The sequence below is a fragment of the Vombatus ursinus genome, unplaced genomic scaffold (assembly GCF_900497805.2).
Source record: "Vombatus ursinus unplaced genomic scaffold, bare-nosed wombat genome assembly UNPS02014773.1, whole genome shotgun sequence".
Classification (NCBI taxonomy): domain Eukaryota; kingdom Metazoa; phylum Chordata; class Mammalia; order Diprotodontia; family Vombatidae; genus Vombatus; species Vombatus ursinus.
In genome coordinates, this window is record NW_020954551.1 from 13,247,802 (window position 1) to 13,270,328 (window position 22,527).

At 41.3% G+C, this 22,527-nt stretch overlaps 1 long non-coding RNA gene across 1 annotated transcript in view; it reads left to right on the forward strand.

The window, feature by feature from the left end:
• Positions 1 to 10,361: 10,361 nt before the first annotated feature.
• LOC114044515 overlaps positions 10,362 to 22,527 on the forward strand; it is a 30,962-nt gene continuing 18,796 nt past the window's right edge. The window contains exon 1 of the long non-coding RNA XR_003569247.1: positions 10,362 to 10,631. This is a non-coding gene — a long non-coding RNA (uncharacterized LOC114044515). The remainder of the gene's footprint in view (positions 10,632 to 22,527) is intronic.

Here is a 22,527-nt window from a genome sequence, read left to right on the forward strand (position 1 = left end):
ATTTGCCTGGGGTTACCTAGAGTTGTAGACTAGCTCAGGGCACCCAGCCAGTATGGGTCAGGCCTTAAACTCAGGCCTTTTTGATTTGGATCCTGGCTCTCCATCCACCCATGCTGAGCTGCTTCTCAATAATCATGAAAATAATTAGCATTGTTATGATTAGGTCTACATCTATGATTTCACTGGCATAGGGAGATCCCTGCTGAGGAAATGAGCTCAATAACACTAATTGCCAATCTTTTTGCCACTTGCAGTACCAGTGAGAGGCTGGAGGCAGATAGGGTATGTGATCTGTTCTAGATTATAAAGTCAATATGTGTCAGCAGGGTAGGACTTAAAGCCAGGTCTTCTTTCTGTTTGTGAGGTCTACTCTCCATCTCTGACTCCAAGCTTCCTTGTTGGAATATAAGGACAGAGATAAGATTTCCGATTTCTTTGGTATAAGGAACTCCCAGATGAGGAAGTTCCATCTACTGATAACAGTTGGTGCCTTCTCTTCTACCTATAGTCTGGGACAGTTGCCTCAGGCACTGAGAGGTTAAATTGGAGTTTGTCTAGAAGCCAGGAACACCTGCATTCATGTCCCAACTCAGACACATATTGGCTGTGTGATCCTGGACAAGTCACTTAACATGTTTGCCTCAGTTTCCTCATCTGTAAAATGGGAATAATAATAATAGTACATACGTCCCAGGATTGTCATGACGATCAAATGGGATAATAATTGTAAAGTGCTTAGCATAGTGTTTGTCACATAGAAAGCACTATATAAATGTTAGCTATTATTATTATTATTATTATCATCAATGTTAGCTATTAGTACATAACAGAGAAGGTGCCAAACTATATTAATAGAGGCAGTTTCCTCATCTGGGAATTCCCTATCACCACAAAATTGTACGTCTATCTAAACCCTCGTCCCATGCGGCTGGGCTGAGTCAGAAGCAGGTCTATTAGACTTTGAGACGAGCTCTCTATCTGCTGTATCATGGCTGCTTCAGAGGATAAATGTCTATAAAACTAAACTACCAAATTGTGAGTCTCCTTTCAGTAACAGTGACTTATTAGAGGAAGTTCCTATTATTAATCCCTTAAAAAATCTATCTCTGACAGGAAAAGGACCTAACAGCATTTCGGATCCTCACCTGGCTTTGGAACAAAAAGGTCAGCAGCATCCCCTCTTTAAAGCTGAGAGTGATTGTGCAGAGGGAAATTGCCCATGGTGATAAAAATGAGGAGAATCTATTTTGTTCGTGTCTGTATGTGTGTGTGTTTGTGTGTGTGTGTGTGTGTGTGTGTGTGTGTGTGTGTGTGTGTGTGTGTGTGTGTGTGAGAGAGAGAGAGAGAGAGAGAGAGAGAGAGAGAGAATGAGAGAGAGTAATTCCTCTCCCTTGAGTCTTCCTTGTTGATAGAAACGTTTTGTTCTTTCCTGCTCCTGAATATGCATCTGGCCTGCTTTTCCCCAGCAAGGCCAGCAGCAGCAAGAAGCGGTATTGGGGAGCAGGGGCTGGCTGGAGCAATGGACCAGGGACCATTATTCTGAGAGCCGCAGGGGCAAAAGCAGTGGGAGCTGGCGGCAGTGGCCTAAATTGGACAAACAATGAACAGGGGACTGTCAGGCCACTGGTTGCTAAGAAGAAAAACATATCGTGAGGCTGGGGAGGATTCTGAAGAGAGGCAACATTTTTTTAAAAAAATAAATAAATTTATAAAAAAAAAAAGATTCCAAGTGTTTAAAGCGGGGGTTCCTGTGTCCAAAGGGCTATGAAACTGTGCATGTCCTTTGACTCAGCAATACACCTACCAGTTCTGTATCCCAAAGAGATCAAAGAAAGGGGAAGAGGACCTATTTGGATAAAAATATTTGTAGCAGCTCTTGTTGTGGTGGCAAAGAATTGGAAATTGAGGGGATGCCTATCAATTGGGGAATGGTTGAACAAGTTGTGGTATGTGGTAGTCATAACACTATTGTGCTGTAAGAAATGATGAGCAGGATGGTTTCAGAAAAACCTGGGAAGACTTAGAATAAACTCATGCAAAGTGAGGTGAGCAGAACCAGAAGAATATTGTATATATTATTTATATTGTATATATATATATATGTGTAAGTATGATCAACTATGAAAGACTTAGCTACTCTGATCAAGACAGTGATTTAAGACATATTTCAGAGGACCAATGATAAAAGATGCCATGTTCTTCCAGAGAGAGAACTGATAAATTCTGAATGCAGATTGAAGCAGACCTTTTTCACTTTCTTTATTTTTTTATTGCTTTATTTTGTTTGTTTTTTCTTTTGCAACATGGCTAATATGAAAATGTTTTGCGTAATTTCACATGCATAATCAAAATGAAATTGCTTGCGTCTTCTAGGAGGGGTAAGGGATGGGAGGGAGGGAGAGAACATGGAATTCAAAATTTAAAAAAAAATGGTCATTAATTTTTTTACTTGTTGGAAAATATTTAATGAAATAAATAAAAATAATTTTAAAATATTGAAAAGAAAAAAAAAGCAGGAGTTCCTAACCTGGAATCCAGAGATAAATTTTGAGGGGGTTAGTGAACTTGGATAAGAAAAAAGAGACATTTTAATTTTCACTAACTTGTAACTGAAATTTAGCAGTTCCCTCAATTATGAATGTAGGTAATAAACCACAGTTGTATTAATAGTAGCTATTTTCTTATCACACTACAGTTTTGCAGCTATCTCAAAATATTATTTATACTTGTTACTATCTTAAAAATTAGTGTAGTTATTATACCCACTGCTTAATATATTACTATGTCACAAATTTGTTTTAAAAATATTTTGGTAACTATATTTCAAAATAATTGGCTTCTTTTGTAATCCTATATATTTTATTTCGTGCATTTAAAAACATTGTGAGAAGAGGTCCCAAAGGCGTCGATAAGACAACAAGAATTAAGAATCCCTAGCGGCTCCAGAGAAAAGGTCTAATGTAATCACTCAGGTATCATTTCCCATCCCAGTTTTCATTGCCTCTGATGTCCCCAAATCTTTTTAACCTCTACCAAGCAGAGCAGGACTCCTGAACTCTGAGCTCTTCTTAGGTTTCTCCAAGGTACTGGGGGAGGGGAAGGGAAAGAAAGCAGAGAGAGAGAAAAGGCCGTGGAGTCCATGAAGGAAGGGGGCCAGCTGAAGGTCAAGGGTAGGGCATTGTGCTGGAGAGAGGTGGGCGGGAGGCAGAGGGAGTCTGGAGGAAATGGAAGGCAGGCCCTGAATACAGATGGAGCCAGGGTCATTTGGTAAATGGGGCTCCAGTGGCCTGGAAAGATGAATGGAGCTTCTCTGAATCCCCAGAAAGAAAAAAGGATTCAGCTGAGATTGGCCTGTTTTCTGACTTGGACGTCGGGAGTCCAGGTTGGCCCAAATTTGGAGAGAAGTGTGTGGGAGAGGAGAAAGAATGTGTGAAACCTCTGTCTTCGTTGTTTAGGAACTTTTGAGGGAAAGTTCATAGAACATTCAACCTTTTTCAAAGTGTTATGGGCTGGTTTGGGAGTTGATGGAAGTCCCCTCAATGAAGGTCCTTAAGCAGAGGCTGGAAGACCATTTGGTGGGTGTACTTCGGAGACTTTCTGCCTGGTATGGCACAGCCTCGATGGCTGCTGGGATCCCTTCCAAACACTGTAATATCTCCCTTCAATATGGTTCATCAGACCTTTCCTGAACCCTTGACTGCTAGCACCTTCCCCTAAATCACCTTATATTTATTTTGTATATTATAATAGCTAGCATTTATATATGGCTTTAAGGTGGGCAAAGACTTTACAAATGTCATCTCATATGATCCTCACAACAACCCAGAGAGACAGGTGCTATTAGTATCCCTAGTTTACAGGTGAGGAAACTAAGGCATACCAAGGTGAAGTGACTTGCTGGATTGCTCGTCTTCTTGACTGTAAATCCAACACTCTATCCCCGTGCCACCTAGCCACCCATATACATCTATACATTGTAGTTCCTTCCTCCCTATAGAATGGGACTTCCTGGAGAATTTCAGTTTCATTTTATGTTCTTATCCTCAATACCTAGAATGGCTCCTGGCACACAGTGGGCGCTTAATAAATGCCTACTTGATCTATTGAACTGTTGCATTTTGGGGGCCATTGGGTTTAATTTTTTCAATGTTTTTTTAAAAAAACTTTTAAATTTTAAAATACTTTTAAATACTGCAGTCATCTCCCATTCAGAGGTAGCGTGGTATTGTGGAGAGCTGGCACCAGAGCCAGGAAGAGCTGGGTTCAAGTCCCACATCTCACACACTTGTGGTCCTGTGCTTATGGAGAAAGTCAAAGTTTTAAAGCTGGGAGGGGCTTTAGAGATCATCTTATTTAATCCTCCTTCCAATGACAGTTGAGGAAACTAAAGTGGAGTTACAAATAGGAATAGACAAAGCTCGAATTAAAACCTGGCTCTTCTGTCTCCAAATCCAAAGGTGTTTTTTTTTCCCTTAAAGAAGTATGCATCATCCTCTATTCTCTGGGATCTATACCCATGATCATGATTATCTGAATAGGCTGCCTTTTATTTATGCTTTCGTTTGCATTATTGGATCCCTTGGACTAGACATGGCTTTGTTTCCTTACAAATCTTCCTTGGCCACAAGGTTTTGTTGGAACTAGGTCACCTTACTGCCCCAACACTGTAATTTCCTTAACATTGAACAATCTGTTTGCCTTTGGCCAGGCACTAAGGTTCCCTAGACCTCAGGCTTCTGTTGTTGTTTTTGTGTGATCAGCTTTCTGTAAACCTGCCAGGTTATCACACTCTAAACATTACAGGAGAAACCTTTAGGCATTGGCTAGAGGACAATTCAATTCAAACAAATTCAAATGGCATTTGTTAAGCACCTACTATGTGCCTAGCACTGGCTAGGCGCTAAAGAAAAAAGACAAAAGTAAGTGTCTGCCTTCAAGGAGTCTACATTCTACTAGGGGGGAGTGATAGTCTAAAATCTTTTCATTATGTAACCTATCATTCACACAGCTGCCAAACTGACATTCCTAAAGCACAGTTCTGACCATATCTGCCGAAGAAGTTCCAGGATTCAGCTCAGAAAGATTCAGGGTGGAGTGGACATCCTAGGCAAGGTCCCTGGAGTAACCCCAGCATTGGGGAATACATAAGTCTCCTGCTCACTATTAGAGCTCTTGAGCTCCCACTGGTGTTTCCCCTATAAATCAATGTCAATGACAACATTTAATCTCAGACATGAAACATTTACTAAATGAAAAGGCAAAAGCAAGAATTATTATAATATCCACTCAAGAGAATCCAGAATTGGGAAAAATCAAGATGTCACATAACAGTCTACCCCTAAACTGGGTTATACTCTCCCATTAATGCACAGTGTTCATAGAAGAGTGAGCACACACTTACAGAAACCTAGAAGTAAAGCACGTGAGTAGGGTATGTGCCCAGCAACTTGGATGTCTCTCTGCAGTCTCTAAGGAATTTCTCCTTTTCAAACCAGAGAGGGCAGTAGAGAGCAATACAATCAAGACCTTAAGAAGTTTTTCTTCTCTCAGATTGTAGATGGTGATAAAGAGCAATGCAGACAAGCCCAGCCCGCTCTTCAAACGGACTTTTCCATTCTAATCACTACAGAGCCCTTCTCTACGTAGCTCCCAGTGGTCTGGCTTCAGTCAGCTGGCTCAGCCTGGGACAGCTTCTGATTTTCTATCTTCCAATTTTCCTCTTCTCAGCTTCTTCCAAGCAGAAAGGGCGTAGTCTCTCTGGTGCTTCTGTTTCTGTTGCCGGCTTCTTTCTTCTGTTGAGTAGTGTCTTCTGAGCTCCTCATTTCCCATCTGACTTCTCTATCTTCCCCTTTGATCCTCTCTGGCTTTTCATGTCCCAAACCAGGGCCACTTCATAGTCCCATCAGGTATAACACAAATAGCACACAGTCTCCAAATAGTTCTTGAATTTGTAGGTTCCCCTCCCCAGTCATAAAAAACCCTGAAAATGGAAAATATTTAAATGAGTTGATAAACAATCCCTTGCAGCCAAATTGACTTTAATTAGTCATTTCTGCCTCTGAGTTACTTTCAAGCAGGTTTTTTTCCCCATTTTTTTCTTCTACCTCTCTTACTTGATTTTTGAAATCCTTTTGGAGCTCTTCCAAGAGGACTTTTTGGGCTTGAGACCAATTCATATTCCTCTTTTAGGATTTGAATGTGGGCATTTTAACATTATTGTCCTCTTCTGAGTTTGTGTTTGAGTCTTCCCTATCACCATAGTAGCTTTCTATGGTCAGGGCTCTTTTTTGTTTTTTTGCTCATTTTTAAAAAGTTGAGCTCTGCTCCTGGGGTATAGGGGGCACTGTCCCAAGCTTCTTGTGCTGGGGGCCAGAGGCCTGGTCATTGGCTTTCTTCATAGGGGCCTCTGGGCTTGGTGGCTTGCCCACAGTGCTAGGGTGGTCTAGCCTACTTACACCTTCTATAGTTTGCCTTCTATGCTGGGGCTGGAGGTCTCACAGTTAGCCTGCTAAGCCAGGACTGTGGGGCCTCAGTTGAGGATCTGTGCTGTGACTAGGAGCTTCGCGCTGGCTTGTCTGGATACCACCAGTGCTAGGCTGCGCTCTTCTTTTACCCAACTGAGATAGATCTTTACTGAAGTCCTTCAAAGTTATCTTGGGCTGGAAAATTGTTTCACTCTGTCTTTTCATGAATTCTGTTGCTCCAGAATTCTTTTAGAGGCTTGATTTAACATTGTTTCTGAGTGAAACTGGGGAGAGCTCAGGCAACTTCCTGGCTTCTCTCTACCATCTTGAGTCCACCCCCTCAAGCAGGTTTTCTCAATAATTTAATCTGAGCAGCTGTTTTGTTTCAGATTCTCAGGACAGTCTCAAGCTGCTTTTCTCATGTGAACATCCTTTTTCTGCCTCTTTCAGAAAATAAAATGTCCATGTGTGAAAGGGGCAGTATTGTACATAGTTAATGAAAAAATAAAATTTCCCAGAGTAGTGAGCGGTATTGTGGTGGACCCTGCTACCTTGTGAAAGTGATTAATTCCCTAGTCCCCCTTTCACTGTGTTTTGAGTAAGTCGTTCCATGGGTAGGTCAGACTATGGCTAGGTAAATACAACTTACATCTATGCAAAGAGTGTATGTGTACAAGCAGTATATCGACAATGCCTTTATTAAGTACAAGAGCTGTGTTTACACAGACATCAGTTCCCTTTGTAAAGAAATGCCCAGTGGGATTGGCATAGTATATTTATTTGCATTACTTCAATCAATTCTAGTCACTAGCTGGTCAGATCACAAGTATAGGGAGCCGAGACCACTGAGTCAATCAATAAGCATTTATGAAGCTCTTACTGTGCTCCAGGCACTATGCTACCAGGTAGGACACAAAGAAAGGCATACACTTTCTCCTTTCAAGGAGCATACATTCCAATGAGGAAAATAAAGATCAAACTGCTTCCATAATCTTAATGTACCTGAAGGCCACCTCCCCCTCTCCTTTCTTTCTTTCTTTTCCTCCTTCTCTTCCCTCCTTCTTTTCTCCTTCCTTCTTCTCTTTTTCCTCCTTCCTTTTATCTTCTCAACTTTCTCCAAACCACCCCCAACCTAGAGAATTACCTACAAAGCACTGAATCAGACAGTTAGTATGTATCAGAAACAGTCAAGTCTTCCTGATTCCATGCTGCCTGAAGTCTCCAGTTAATCATTGTGATCACCAGTTTCTAGGGTTTTGAGTCTACCGTGTAATGGCATACATGAAATACAAAGGGAAGCACCCAGAATGAGTGTAGTGTAGTGAAAAGAGTGCTGGATTTGAAGTCAAAAGACCAGAGTTCAAATCCTGGCTTTATCCCTTATAGCCATGTGACTTTGTGCAAGTAACTTAACCTCTTTGAATTCCAGTTCCTGCAAAATGAGGGGACTGGATTCAATACATTCTAATCTTAACCTTTAATCCTAGAAACTATGTATAAACCCATAGGTGTGCATGGAGTGTGGACTGCGTATGCTCACACAGCCAAGCACCCTGAGCAATGCTTTATATATGCCTCCGTGTGGGCTATTGGCTATGGCTGATAGTTTGTGGAATTGGGAGGGGGACAGTCAGGCAAAGGCAGTCTGAAAAATACTTCATTGATCTAATTTCCATTGTCAACAGCTGGAACTTCCTTCCCATGTCCACCATGTGGGGGATTGAGAAGGATTACAAAGGATTGCTGTAGGCTGATAAATGGACTGTTCTGACATTTTGACCCGTCTCCTCAACCCAGGCCCCACGACTATCATTATTCCATTATTTGTCAGCTGGGTTTGCCCCGCCTTGAAAGCTCCAAAGCCCAGAACTCCAAATCAGCCAAAATGATCTCATTCTCCAAAGGGTTTTGCAGTTTTTGACTGGTACTCTGGAGGTGGGAATGTGAATATGAAATGAAATGGATGCAAATATTTGGGAATATTATTAGTCTCTGTTTCAAAGCTAAAGCAATGCCAGAGTTGAAGGAAAGCATGTTGGAATGGACAGGTTATTGGCCCAGTTCATTGATCCACTGGAAGCTATCCATGTTTAGAAAATGGTATAAAAATTAGCCATTTAATCCCATTAAATTCATTTATCTGCTTCTAGTTTTCCTAGTTGTGAGAACTGTCCATGACCTGTAATATGATTTCTCATCTACATATGTATTTGTGAAAAAAAGAAACCACTGCTCCACTGTGCCTGATTTTATACTCCTGGGAATAAAAAGTATTTAAAATTTCCTATATAATTTCTTGTGTTAGCTCTTTGTGGAATGGTCAGGCAGCTCCCTTGTTTCAATAAAGTTCTTGAGATCATTCGCTTCTACCATGACCTGGAGAAATATGGTCTTTGTTTTCCACCCTAACCATTACTCTGGTCTCTGTTATCTAACAGCCTCATCAGATTTTAAATAAGTTAATCTTGTACCAGAATGTTTATTCTTTCACCTTGATCCGATGGCATTTATGAGAGTGATAAAGACATGGTTCTGACCCGAATCTCAGTAGAAAGTTGCCTCCTCAATCCAGTTGACTTGACTAATTACAGACCATAGTATTGAATCAAGAGAGATCTACCCAGTTTGGGAATGGAAAGTCACTAATGCAAAGATGTGACTATTTGTAGAGCACATCCTTATTATCAGGAATGAGGTAGGGGAAAATGAAGGTTACAACTTTTCTGGGAAGTCTCTCTCCACTCAAAGTATCATCTGTCAATTATAATATTTACAAGGATGGCAGGGAACTGAGGACACCTCATTACAAGGAAATTACAATGAAAACTAAGGAGCATAATTACATTAGGCAGTAGACTAGAGGACATCTATCTATCCACACATATACATACACATATATGTATATATACACACATACACATATATTCCCCCCAAATCTTACTGCAATCTTAAACTTTAATAGCTTAAAATTATAGGCTTTAAGAGATTGAAATAAAAAAATAGATTATAATAAATTAAATAGTTTGAAACTGCACTAAGAATTTGGGGATACTACATATATGTGTGTATTGCATATGTGTGTAATACATACATACACAGACTTTAAAAATTGAATCCAGATGTTTCTATGTGACAGGAAAATTTGAAATTAAAAACAAACAAACAAATCCTACCATTTTCTCAAGGGAAAATAATTTAAACAAACCAGGGACGAGGGGAGAAAGAAAGGCTTGATATGTTTGTGATCTAACAAAGAGGTCCTGTCACCCAGCAGTAGAATATTCTACGAAGGTAATCTAGGAGGAAGTTAGCTCTTCCTGTAATCACATGGTGATTAATAAAAACAGTGGAGACAAAGCTGTGCTTGCAACAGAAACTGCCTTACCTTCTGCTAAGTATCTGTGGGAGGATTTTTCTCCCAAACACATAAGATCCAGGGTAGGGGAAGGGGAGAGGAAGGAGAGGGAAGGAGCAGAGAGAGAGACGAAGACAGAGACAGAGAGAGGGGAGGAGGGAGGGAAGGAAGAAAGCAGGGGGGAGGGGGGAGAGGAAGAGAGAAAGAGAGAGAAAGAGAGAGAGAGAGAGAGAGGGAGAGAGAGAGAGGGAGAGAGTTTCATTTTTAGTCTAGGAACACAGAGATTGAACTAGACTTCTGATTAGCTAGTAGCTTGAATGTTGCAAAGTTATAGAGTTTTAAAACCGAAAGGAACCTTTAAAACCATTTATTTCCTGTTTTAGGAAATCATAGTGCCATTGTGAAGCCCATCAAAAACAAACCCACAGTCACCTGGCTCTACCTTGCTCATTTCAGCACAACCTCCCCTCCCCCACCTCAGATGTTAAAAGCCACCTCATTTTTTTGGAGGTGGTTCTGATACTTACTGAAGCTCAATCCTCTCTCCATGATGTTGTCCCGCTGCAGCAAATGATCAATTTCTACTCCGCGTGGCCAAGGTCAGGTGTGAGAGAATAACAGGCTTGCTCTTGGTGCCATATAGAAATGATTTATTGCATTTCTAGAAGAAGATGCTTGACATTTGGAAAATGTAATGTACTGCTGCAGTAATTAAGCAAAAAGTAGACTGCTGAACAATTGATTAGTACTGTCAGTGCCGCCTGATTAACTGAGATGCTTGAAGAACTGAGTCTGCCACCTATGAATTAAGGGTGAGTAATTAAATTTATGGGCCACGGCCCGTTCTCTCCAGTTGGTGCTCCACTTTTAAGGATTCCAGGACAGGGGGTGAGGGGTAGAGGTGGATGGGGCATAAAACCAAGAAGGAGAAAAGATGCAGGTTACAACTTTTCTGGGAAGTCTTTGGAAGAGTAGGGTCCGCCATCATCTGAGAGGAGGAAATGGTGATCAGCTAAAGGTGTATTTGACACCCAGCTCTTGCCCCTCTGTGCCCAATGACAGTGGTGATGAGTGAATCCCAGTCGTGCTCTGATGGGTAGAAAACGTGGGGAGTGGGGGATGAGGCTGATGGAAGGCAGTTGTGCTCATCAAAACAAATGACTGGTAGTCCATTTTGGGGAACACCTGGTCAGCATATTGGAAATATGATCTCCTGCAGCTGTCATGGAGAGAATGGGCTAATTGAAATAACAAGGGTCGCCTCAATGTCATTGTAGTTCCCCCTACCACTCAGAGCATAATAGCTCATTTTTGTTTCACATGAAATAAATAACATAACATTTTTATGGTCTCAAAATCATAAAGGAGTGTTAAGCATTTTGGCATCCATATGATGTTAAGCTACCCAAGTAGGGACTGTTGCCAAAACTATGAATCCCACGTTAGGTGCCTGCCATTGAGTTGAGGGAGAGAGCTTATGACCTGCTTTGGACAAGTATTTTACAGAAATGTGAATGGTGCTGGAAATTTATCTGAGTTTAAGCCACAAGAAATGGTATTTGTGGTGGGAAACCTTTCAGGGAAATCATTATTTTTAACTGTTTGGGGCATTTTTAAGCTTTTGAATACATTTGGTTATAAGGTTTTTGCTAATTGCTTCAGACATCGTGGTAAAATTCTCAAACTTAGTGTCATTTACTCAATAAAATGTGTGTGTGTGTGTGTGTGTTTGTGTGTGTGTGTGTGTGTGTGTGTGTGTATGTATAAGATAAGTAATAGATGCAATTCCCTACTAACAGACTGGATCCTGCAAGATGAAAAACAATCTCTTGGAGGTCAAAGATTTGGTGAGATGAACAAATGATTCAGCAATTTGGGCAAAGAAGTAAATAGCAAACACAAGATTGCTACTTCTGTGTCCAGTGGATCTATACTCCATCATAATAAGAGAAGACAGGTTAGAGTATAAACATATGCATTTGTACGGCAATGATATAATTCACAAGCCTTTGTTAAGTTCCTACTATGTTCCAAACACTATGCCAGGCACTGGGAATATGAAAATAAAAATAAAAATAAAACCATCTCTTCCCTTAAGGTGCTTATGTTCTCTCAGGGGAGCTGAGATGTACAGATATAAGTATATGTAAAATATGTACAAGGTAAATACAAGTTAATTTGGGAGTGACGGAGCTAGTAGCTGGGAGGGATCAGAGAATGGGTCTTGTTTCATGTAGAAGATGGGGCTGCAGCTGAGTTTGGAAGGAGAGCTCAGGATTTGGTGGTGAGGTTTACATTCCAGACATGGGGGAACAGGCAATATAAAGGTATGTGAGTGGGAGACGGAGCATCTTGTATAAGAAATCACAAGAAAACCAGCTTGACTGGACCAGGAAATGTATGAAGGGGAGTGATGTGTAATACAACTTCAAAGGTACATAGGAACAACCCTTTATGAATGGGGCTACTTTGATGTTTTGTGATCTCACTAGGCTGGGTATTCCCTTCGTTGGGGCAGCTTACCATCTGTCCAGGCCTTCTCTTCTTCTTTGAGAGAAATTAACAAATCTCTATCATACTTCAATATGCCAGGCACTGTGCTAAGTGCTGGGGGAATGCAGGCCCAGCTCAAATACCATTCGCTTAGTGTGGACTTCCCTGATCAGCCACCCTAGACGGAGGGAATCACGCCCTCCACTGTTATCCCTCAATGCCTTGTTGGCATCTCTCTTATAGCCCCTGCCACTTTCTGCCTTAGAGTCTTTTTTATTCATGTTACCTACCCCACTAGCAGGTAAGGCCCTTGAGGGCACTTAAAATGTGTGTGTGTGTGTGTGTATGTATGAAATAGGCAACAGATGCATTTCCCTACTAAAGGACTGGATCCTGTAAGATGAAAAACGATCACTTGGAGACCAAAGATTTGGCGAGATGAACAAATGATTCAGTGATCTGGGCAAAGAAGTAAACAGCAAACACAATATTGCTAGCTCTTATATCTAATGGATATATACTCTATCATGAAAAGAGAAGACAGATTGGAACGTTATTAATGTTTCCTCCATAGCACTCAGCATAGTGCAACAAACAAGAAACTCAATAGATATTTGTGGAATGAAGAAATGGTATACAGGGGTGGGGAACCTGCAGCCTTGAGGCCACATGTGGCCCTCTAGGTCCTCAAGTGCAGCCCTTTGACCGAATCCAAACTCCACAGAACAAATCCTTTTATTAAGGGATTAGAGTCAGAGGGTTATAGGAGATACTCTTTAGGAGGAGGAGAGATTAGTATGGTCAGGAATAACTTCATGGAGAAAGCAGGATTTGTGTTGAGTAAATGGGAGAAGGACATTCACGGAAGGAGGTGAGATGGAATGGGTGTGGAAAATCAGTTGATTAATCTTCCTGAAATGGAATGCTCATAGAAGGAAGAAGAGGGGAAAGGGCAAGAGAGGGAAGTTTGTAAAGGTGTAAAATGCTGCCAGATGATGGAGATCCTTGAGTGTCCTGCATGGCCTTGGTGCTCCAAGCATTCTGATGGTTTCCACTTCCCTGAATATTGGTAATCCAAGCCCACCATGCTTATCCCACACTATTCATCAGAATATTCCATCTGGTCACGTCACTAGGTTACAAAGAGTCACCTTGGTCACCAAAAGGTCAAGAGACCTTTATTAAAGGTCTTAATAAATTCAGGATGTGTCACTTCAACCCAAATTTTCTTGACTCTGAGTTTGGCTGTCTACCTACTACTCCATGCTGCCTTTAGAACATGGAACTAAGAATAAAATACTATCAGTTTTTTTATAAATTTGATTTTTAAAATTTATTTATCATTTTTTTCCACACCAGGTTGAATCTTTTATCTGGAAATTTGGGAAGTCATTTAAACAGATGCAATTTTTGTCTCTTAAACTCTACAACTGACTGACATTTATATAGTACTTTAAACTTTGAAAGGCCTTTTACACATAATAGCTCCCTTGAGCCTCAAGACAACCCGGGACAATGCTCCAATCTGATTCTATACCTGGGTCAATAAAAAAAACCTCAACCATACCCTACTATGTCTTAGGGGGAAAGGCACAAATCTGTGCATCTTTCTGAAAGGCAGGACAGAGTGGATGCAGAAGGGCTGCAGACAACCTTTTTTTACTCGTGGAGAAAGTATCATTGTGGTGAGTGTTTTAAGAGTTCTCTGACCTCCAGGTGGACATATTTTATGACTTCATTAATAAAAGGGGTTTGATAACTTGAGGTGGTCTAAAACAATTTGGGAACAAACGCCAATCACAGATGCGAACAACTTTCTGGTCAAGTCCAAGTTGAAGTTTTGAAGAGGTATTCTCATAGTGTAAGGCTAAGTGGGGTGGGGTCATAGATTGATTTTTGTTGTGTCTGACTCTTCATGACCCCATTTGAGGTTTTCTTGGCAAAGATACTAGAGTGATTTGCCATTTCCTTCTCTAGCTCATTTTCTACATGAAGAAACTGAGGCAAACAGAGTAAAGTGACCTGCCCAGGGTCACACAGCTAGTAAGTATCTGAGGCTGGATTGGAATTCAGGTCTTCATGACTCCAGGCTCAGCACTTTATCCACTGCACCACCTAGCTGCCCATAGATAGATTGATTAACTTATATTTTCCCCTCCTCTCCTTACTTATAAGAGGACAGGAACTGGACTTGTGAAATTTTTAGCATAGAGAACTCTCCACTGATGTAGGTTGGCACCTGTTCTCCAATTTATAGTGTTTCTGAAGTGCCTGGGACACTGAGAAATCAGGAGACTTATCCAGGGACACACAGCCAGTGTTAAAGGTAAGACTTGAACCCGGGTCTTCCTATCTCCAAGGCCAGTTATTTATCTGCTTTGTCATATTATTTGTCATGTGGTAGTATGCAAGGACAAGGGATGAGAAGTTAACAAGAAGAATAAATATATCTTAAATCCATTGTCCTTTCAACTTGGGCTAAGAGGCTTATGTGTTATTGAAATTAATTTCCATTTTTTTCATGATTGGGAAAACAGATTTTTCATAAGTGAGGAAAAGACCATGGAGGGAACACTGCCTACCGCCAGAGCCCCTGTCCTGGATGTAGGCCCAGACAGAGTCATTATAGATCCTCTAACACTGTGCCTGCCCTGCACCTGATCATGGTGGGCAACTCCAAATAAGCACAGAAGACGTCACCTGGCTCCACCTTTCACCACATCCCCGGCAGCCCTCAACATTCCATGTACTACTGCTCAAGCTCCAGAGCTCGGATGGATTGAGTGGGGAGAAGGTCACAAGAGTCCACGCTAGGCATCCCCTAGCTGGTGTGGGTCAGGGATAGGATTCTGCCTTGGCGTTCTCAGTGTATTGGCCTTACCACCTGCTCCAAACCAGCAAGAGAGATGATTCTTTTCTCTTGCCATGCTGACAGACCGTAATGACGATTGGGTGATTCTCCTACACTTACTCTGCCTCTCATCACATGCTCCCTACCTATATGGCTCTGGGCAAGATCCCCAGGCAAGTCCCCAAGACTTCTGTTGTACTTCCTAGTTGCCTCTGGGAAGAATAAAGGAATAATGATGATGAAGATAATAAGTAACATGAAATAGCTCTTTAAGACATAAAACACTTCACAGTTTCATAGGTTCACAGTTAGAGGGTATCCTGGAGATCATCAAAACTAACTACTTCACTTTACAGATGAGGAAACTGAGGCACAGGAAGGTTAAGTCATTTTCCGAACCTCCTGCAGATGCCAAGTGCCAAGAATGGGATCAAAACATAGAATTTCTTGACTCCAGGCCCAATGCCCTCTCCATTACACCACGCTGCCTTTCAATATACATTATCTCATAATAGTATACACATTATATATACATTATACAAATATTATACATGCATATACATATTATATACATATACATTATCTCATCTGATCCTCACAACATTGCACAATGCATAGAGTGCTAAACCTGGAGTCGGGAAGACTTATCTTTCTGAGTTCAAATATGGCCTCATACACTTACTAGCTGTGTGACCCTGGGCAAGTCATTTAACCCTGATTGCCTCAGTTTCCTTATCTGTAAAATGAACTGGAGAAGAAAATGGCAAACTGCTCCAGTGTCTTTGCTAAGAAAACCCTAAACGGGGTCACGAAGAATGGAATATGACTGAAACAACTGAACAGAAAGGAGAGGAAAGCTTGGGAAGGCACTCCAGAGAGGCAGAAGAGACATAATCACAAGGAGAACCATTTGGGGCCTGCATGTCATAGTGGCTAGAAGCTGCCGTGACCCCAGGTTGGGTCAAGCATTAGCCGACCTGTGGAAAGTAACTCCCTTCTTCACTTGCCAGTGAATCCCTTCCCCAGGGGTGACTGAGAATGTCTGAGCCATCAGTCACAGCTGCCTTATCTCTGTGCTTCACCCACTTTCTTTGGACAATGATGAATCACTTTCAGGCTCTTTTCCACTTTCTTGTGACCTCTGAGGAACAATAGAAATGGGGACAATTCCTGATGAGCCATTTCCCCTACAAAGCAACAGGGTGCCCTGGATGAAACTGAGCTTTTGAAATTTACCAAAGACTCCTATTGAAAGTTAACTTTCAACTGCAGTCTGACCAGTGGACAGAGGAGCCCAACATGTCAATTTATGGTCTGAATGAGTAAATGTGGTAAATACTGGAGTGTTTTTAACAGTGTGGGAGACTCCTAAGGCCTAGTTGGCAAGCCTAAGGAAATCGCCTCAGTTTCAGAGTAGTTAAAGGAGTTGGTCAGGGTTACACAACCAACACGTGTCAGAGTGGGATTTCAACCCAGGTCTTCCTGACTCAAAGGGACTGTGTGGTTGGTGGATAGATCTAACTTCAGAGTCAAGACCTTTGACATACGCTAGTGGAATGATTCTGGGTGAGACATAGCCTCTCAGAATCACAGAATAGGTTCCCACCTGCGTTAGCGGAGAGGGTTTTATCATCCAAAATTTCCCCATACCAATGAGATCACAGGTCCAGGGTCATGCTTCCTATTCTTCCTGACTCCAAGGCCAGAACTCTAGGTAATTGACCTCCTTGCTTAGTAAACTTGGTAAAGTAAACAAACGCGAGATCCCTCTGTAGTCATTTAAAGAATTAAGGGGAGCTAGGAGGTTGAAGTAGCTAGTTTTTCTCAATTTCTTAAGGCAGATATTTTAGAAATCAATGATAATTTGCATTTCTATAGCACTTTAAATTCACGAATTGTTCTATGTACATTTTCATGTTTGGTCCCCACAATAGTGCTGTGAGGCCTTGTGAGGTAGGTGCTTTTAAAAAAAAATGAAGAAAATAAGGTTTAGAGAGGTCAGCTAGGTACTCAAATCCAAGTCTTTCTGGTTGTAAACTTAATACACTATCCACTACACCAGAAGGCAGACAAGCATAATTTAAGACCTTGTCCCTTTCAGAGCATTAGAGACACTTTTCCAAAAACAAATCAGGTGGTGCTCCAGGATGGCCTCAAGAGAAGGGCCCTGGATCGCAAGACCGAAAGCTCCTCAGTTTGAATCCTGATTCTAGAAATAACCGTACCCTTGATCTTAAGGAAGTCACTTCTATAGGCCTCAATTTCTCCATGTGTGAAATAAGAAGTAAATAAGATACTCTCTAGAGCAGCTAGGTTGGCACCATAGTGCACAACACACCAGGCCTGACATTAGGAAGACTCGTCTTCATGAATTCAATCTGACCTCAGACACTAGCTGTGTGACCCCTGGCAAGTCATTTAACCCTGTGTGCCTCAGTTTCCTCATCTGTAAAATGAGCTGGAGAAGGGAATGGCAAACTGCCCCAGTATCTTAGCTGAGGAAACCCCAAATGGGGTCACTTTAAAGAGTAAGACGACAATAAGACGCTCTCTAAGTTTCTATGAACTTCTGTTCCTTGGATAAGGAGTGTTGTTAGTTACCTTACTCATTCTGATGTGGACACTACCTTTCCTAAGCTCTGCCGGGATAATTACTATTCAAGAAGAGACCTCCAAAGGTCAATATTATGATTAAATAGCTCAGCTGTCTTTTAATGGAAATTTAGTTATGGATCAACAACAAGGAGGTCAGCAACAAATGTAATTTAATTCTTGGCTATTAATAAATGAGTTTTAGATTAATTTAGATCCACAAAGGAACCCTGTGTTGCAGCAAAATTCATCATGAAACTTACTAGATTATTTCTCTGGCCAGGATTCAAATGTTGTAACTCCAAGGTTAAGATATTTAATTTTAAAAGATGAGCAAAGAAAGAATCCATTTATCTGTCATCTGGAATAACCAGCCTGTATGTTCTGAAACTTATTTATCTTTTCATTTCCCCCCCCAGGTTTCCTCATTCTGATCTCTACTGGTCTGAACTCCAAAAACCATGTGAACCATAGGCCTCCCCTAAATTAGCCTCAACCTATTTGTACTTGTTCTCAGCTTCACCCCTTTTGCAATGAAATGAGATTATTTCCCAGCCCTGTGGTCAATGGTCTTGGAGCTGGGCAGAGAATCCAAGTCATATGATGGTAGGTTAAGTATTGAAGGAGCCAGTTTAATCTCATCTTGAGCTAAATTCAGAAGATAAAACAGGAGATCAGAAAACAAACAAAAAGTTTATTTCTTCCAAACATCCTGAAAACTTGGAAAGGTCTTCTAAGATGTAATATGGTAAAGAGGGCCATATTGGTTTTCCAAGACTCTTTCCAGATATTTCCTTCTCCCCTCGCCCCCACTGCCAATCAGTTCAAATTAATATGAGAATTGAAATTCACCAAATTAAACAAACATTGATGAGGGTCCTACTGTGTTCAAAACACCCAACTGGACACAGAATACAACAAAATTGAAACAGACTCTCCCCTCGTGGAACTTTCAGGACAATTGTTAGACCCTACAAGGATTAGAGCTATGTGCCCAAATTAAAGAGACCTTATGGCTCCTTGGAGTTACTGATTATAATCTTCCCTTCCTGAGACTATTAACTTTTGTTGTGTGTCATAGATATCGGCAGTCTGGGGAAACCTATGGATCCCCTTTAGACCTGAGTCAGAACTCAGATCTGAGTTCAAATCCTGCCCCAGACACTTAGTAGCTGGGTGACCCAAGACAAGTCACTTAACCACTCTGTGCCTCCATTTACTCAATTATAAAATGAAGGGGTTGGATTTGATGGCTGCTAGTATTTCCTCCAGTTCTAAAATTTTGATCCTATGGACATCTTTATTGGGAGCACGGAGCCAAGTGGAGGCTAGTGCATTCTGTTAGAACTTTGAGCGCTGAGGACATGAATGTGCTGGATCCCTGTGCCCTCCAATGAATTGTGTCTTGGTGCTGGGAGTTTGATTCATAGAGTTGCAGGTAAACAAGGAAAGTTGGACGATCAGTCCTTCCCTGACGTGAGGAACTGATCCCTCCCTCACCATAGTGAAAAGCTGTTCTCTGCTTATCATTGAAACAGAAATAATAAACACACTTATTTCTCTCGTTTTCACTTTTATTCTGCAATATATTCTACAGCCAGCTAGGCCTGATGAGGGTGAGACATAGCAGTGTTTACCACTGCTTATGGCCTCCCCTTTTCTCCTCCTTACCCCATCTATGTATGTTGACTTTCCCAGAAGTCTGGGCCTGTGTTATGACACCCACATCCATGCATGGATAGCCCCATCTTTGTCTACCTGACCATCTCATCTTTGCTCTTATGTACTTACGTCTGTGCTACTAACATTTCTCTCTACTTTTCAATTCCCATTTTGGGAACCCTCACATTTTAATTGTTGGGGTCAGTTGGGTTTTTGTTTTGCAAGTCTTTTGTTTGATCAGGGTCTATATGGCTTTGGCAAACGTCCCATCATTTACAGGATTGAGGCCCTTTAGAAATAGGTCAACAATATTACCAAGCAAGGGAAATCTTCACAGATGTATTTCACTTAATGACAGTGACATGTTTCTTATGCTGATAGGGTTAGATCTCCAACCTGAGTGTTTCATTTTTGTAATAACATCGGACACAGCAAAGCTTTCTTGCATAGTAGGGTAGAATGCAATTGTTTTAGAAATCATTTTATTGTTGCCTTCTCTCATCATAGCAAAGTCATTTCGTTGAATGGTACCTACTGACAAATTAAACCTTTCCTAGTAACAACCATGACATTTAATGAAAATCAATTAGTCCGCCAACTTTCTCTGGCAGTGTATGCAACACTCTATATCCATAGATCCCACTCTCTACTAAAAGAAGGTTAGTATATTTTTTAGTTCTTTAGAACATTACAATTCATAATTTGACATCTTTTTAGTGTTATTTATATTATTGTGTTTAGTGTTATTATTTATAATATTTACATTATTGTATTATATTTATATTGTTATATTATTTACATAATTTAATTTCTATATTATTTATATTTATTTGTTCACATATATATTCTCTTGCCTCTGCTCTCTCTGAAGTCTTCCTATTTATTATTTTTTAAGGAACAACACTATTCTATTATTTTTCTATACACAGTCTGTTCAGCCATTTCCACAAATCTCCATTTTGTTTCCATTGTTTTCCAACTACAAAGAGTGCTGCTATGAATAAAACAAGACCATGTATATGGCACTGTGGAAAGAGCTCTGGATTTGGAATAGGAGGACTTGTATTCAAATCCTTATTCTGATATTTCCTCCGCATATTTTCTCAGGGCATTGGTTTCCTCATCTCCAAATAAGGGGTTTAGACTAGATGAGCTCCTCTTCCAGCTCTACAGTGATTCTATGAATGAAGCCTTAATCTTTTTTTTTTTTCCTATGAGATCTTTCTTCCTGTCCTTGGCCCCGGTGGGCTGCATGCCCAGTGGTGGGATGATTGGGTCAAAGGGTATGAATAGTGTAGTGATTTGACTCATGTAATGCCAACTTGATTTCCAGAATAGCTGGACCAACCCATACTTGTACCAACGGTGTATTGGTATGCCTTTCTAGAATAGGATATTTATAAGAATCTTGAAAGAGATGAGATATTCAAACCTTCCATGACTCATGGCAAAGGACTCATTTGTCCTTTGGGCCTTATCAGTCATCTTGAGGCAGAGCCAATAATCAGTCAAAAAGCATTTGTTGAGGACCAAAGTGTTGAAGATATAAAAAAAGGCAAAAAATTAGGTGTCTGCTCTAAATATGCTCTCAAGCTAATGGCGGTGACAATATATAAAGATGTAAACATGTGAGATATGTACAAGATAAGTGGGAGGTAAAAACAGAGAGAAAGCCCTGGGAAGGAGGTGGGGGGGAGAATAAGGAGAGCTAGGAAAATGCTTCTTGCAGAAAGTGGGATTTTAGCTAAGTCTTAAGGAAGCAAGAGGTTGCTGCTGTTGTTGTTGTTATATGCCCTTCCTTCTCAGACCAATGACATTGGGAGGCTCTTGTCTTGACTTGCAAGTGAATTGGGTTTAAGTGAGGCAGGACTGTGCAAAGTCACACTCTAGTGGCGATGGCCCAGGATGAAGTGGGGGACCTTGGCCTACAGTGGAGATGTGAAGGGAGAGCATTTCGAAATTCTGTAATCTGGGGACAATGACCACAAGCCCTGCCAGATGTGAGGTCAGTGGTTGGCATAGGACTTGGTCTCTTGAGTGCTTAAGAGGAATCAGGAGTGGCGATTTGGACTCAGAGCCAGAGTCAGGTTGTGCGTATGGTATGGGGGTAGGGGTGGGGTCTGTGTCAAGAGCAGTCACATAGACAGAACAAATGAAGCGTAAAATGCAACGTGATAAGTGAATGCAAATCCTTAGAGTTCTGAGGAAGAAAAGACATTTTCCCCTCCCCCTGGGGATAGGGAATGGGAAGGTAGAATCAAGGAAGGCTTTAAGGTTGGAGTTGGCGTCGGAGCTGAGTGCTGAATGGGGTTAGGAATTCTAAGAAATGGAAGTAAGAAGGGAGAGCATGCACACCAGGCATATTGGTGAAAGAAAGACCGTGGAACTGATTGGAACAATGCATGACATTAACAGCAGAGAAGAGGAAATCAATTCTATTTAAATGTGCTCTTGCCAAGCACAGTGGCTTAACTCTTGTAATCCCAGTTAATGGGGGAGGCTGGGAAGCTGATAGACCCCTGGAGCTCTGGAATTGGGAGCTGCAGTACACTCTGCTTATCCAGTGTCTTCATTAAGTTCAACATCAATATGGCAAACCTCCATGTGTGGGGGGCCACCAGGTGGCCTAAGAAGGAGTAAACTGGACCAGGTCAAAAACAGAGCAGCTCCCATGCCCATTGATAGTAGGACTAGGCCTATGAGTAGCCCCTGAACCCCTAGCCTCAGTGAAATGGGGCACCCTAGTCTTAAAAAACACCCTGCCGTGTGCTTTTTTTTTCTCCTTTGGCCACACTGCAGATGCATAGATAGTAAAATGAAGGGGAAAAGTCAACTTCTCAACTCTTAACTCTCCTTTAATTTTTTTCCCCCTGTGGATTCTGTTTGTACCTTGCACAGCTAAAATCTTCTGTAAGTGTGCTAGTCTCCCAACACACCTCCTGATTGCAGTTTAGGTAAGGGGCTCAGTGCTCCCCAAAGGTTTTATTTCAGAGGAAAGTAGCCAACCCTAATGACGATGCCTTGTCATTGGGAGAAAGGAAGCACAAGGTGTTCTGACCCCAGCCAACATCTTTCTGAGTGGAAAGAAAAAAGCTGTATTCAGACAGAGG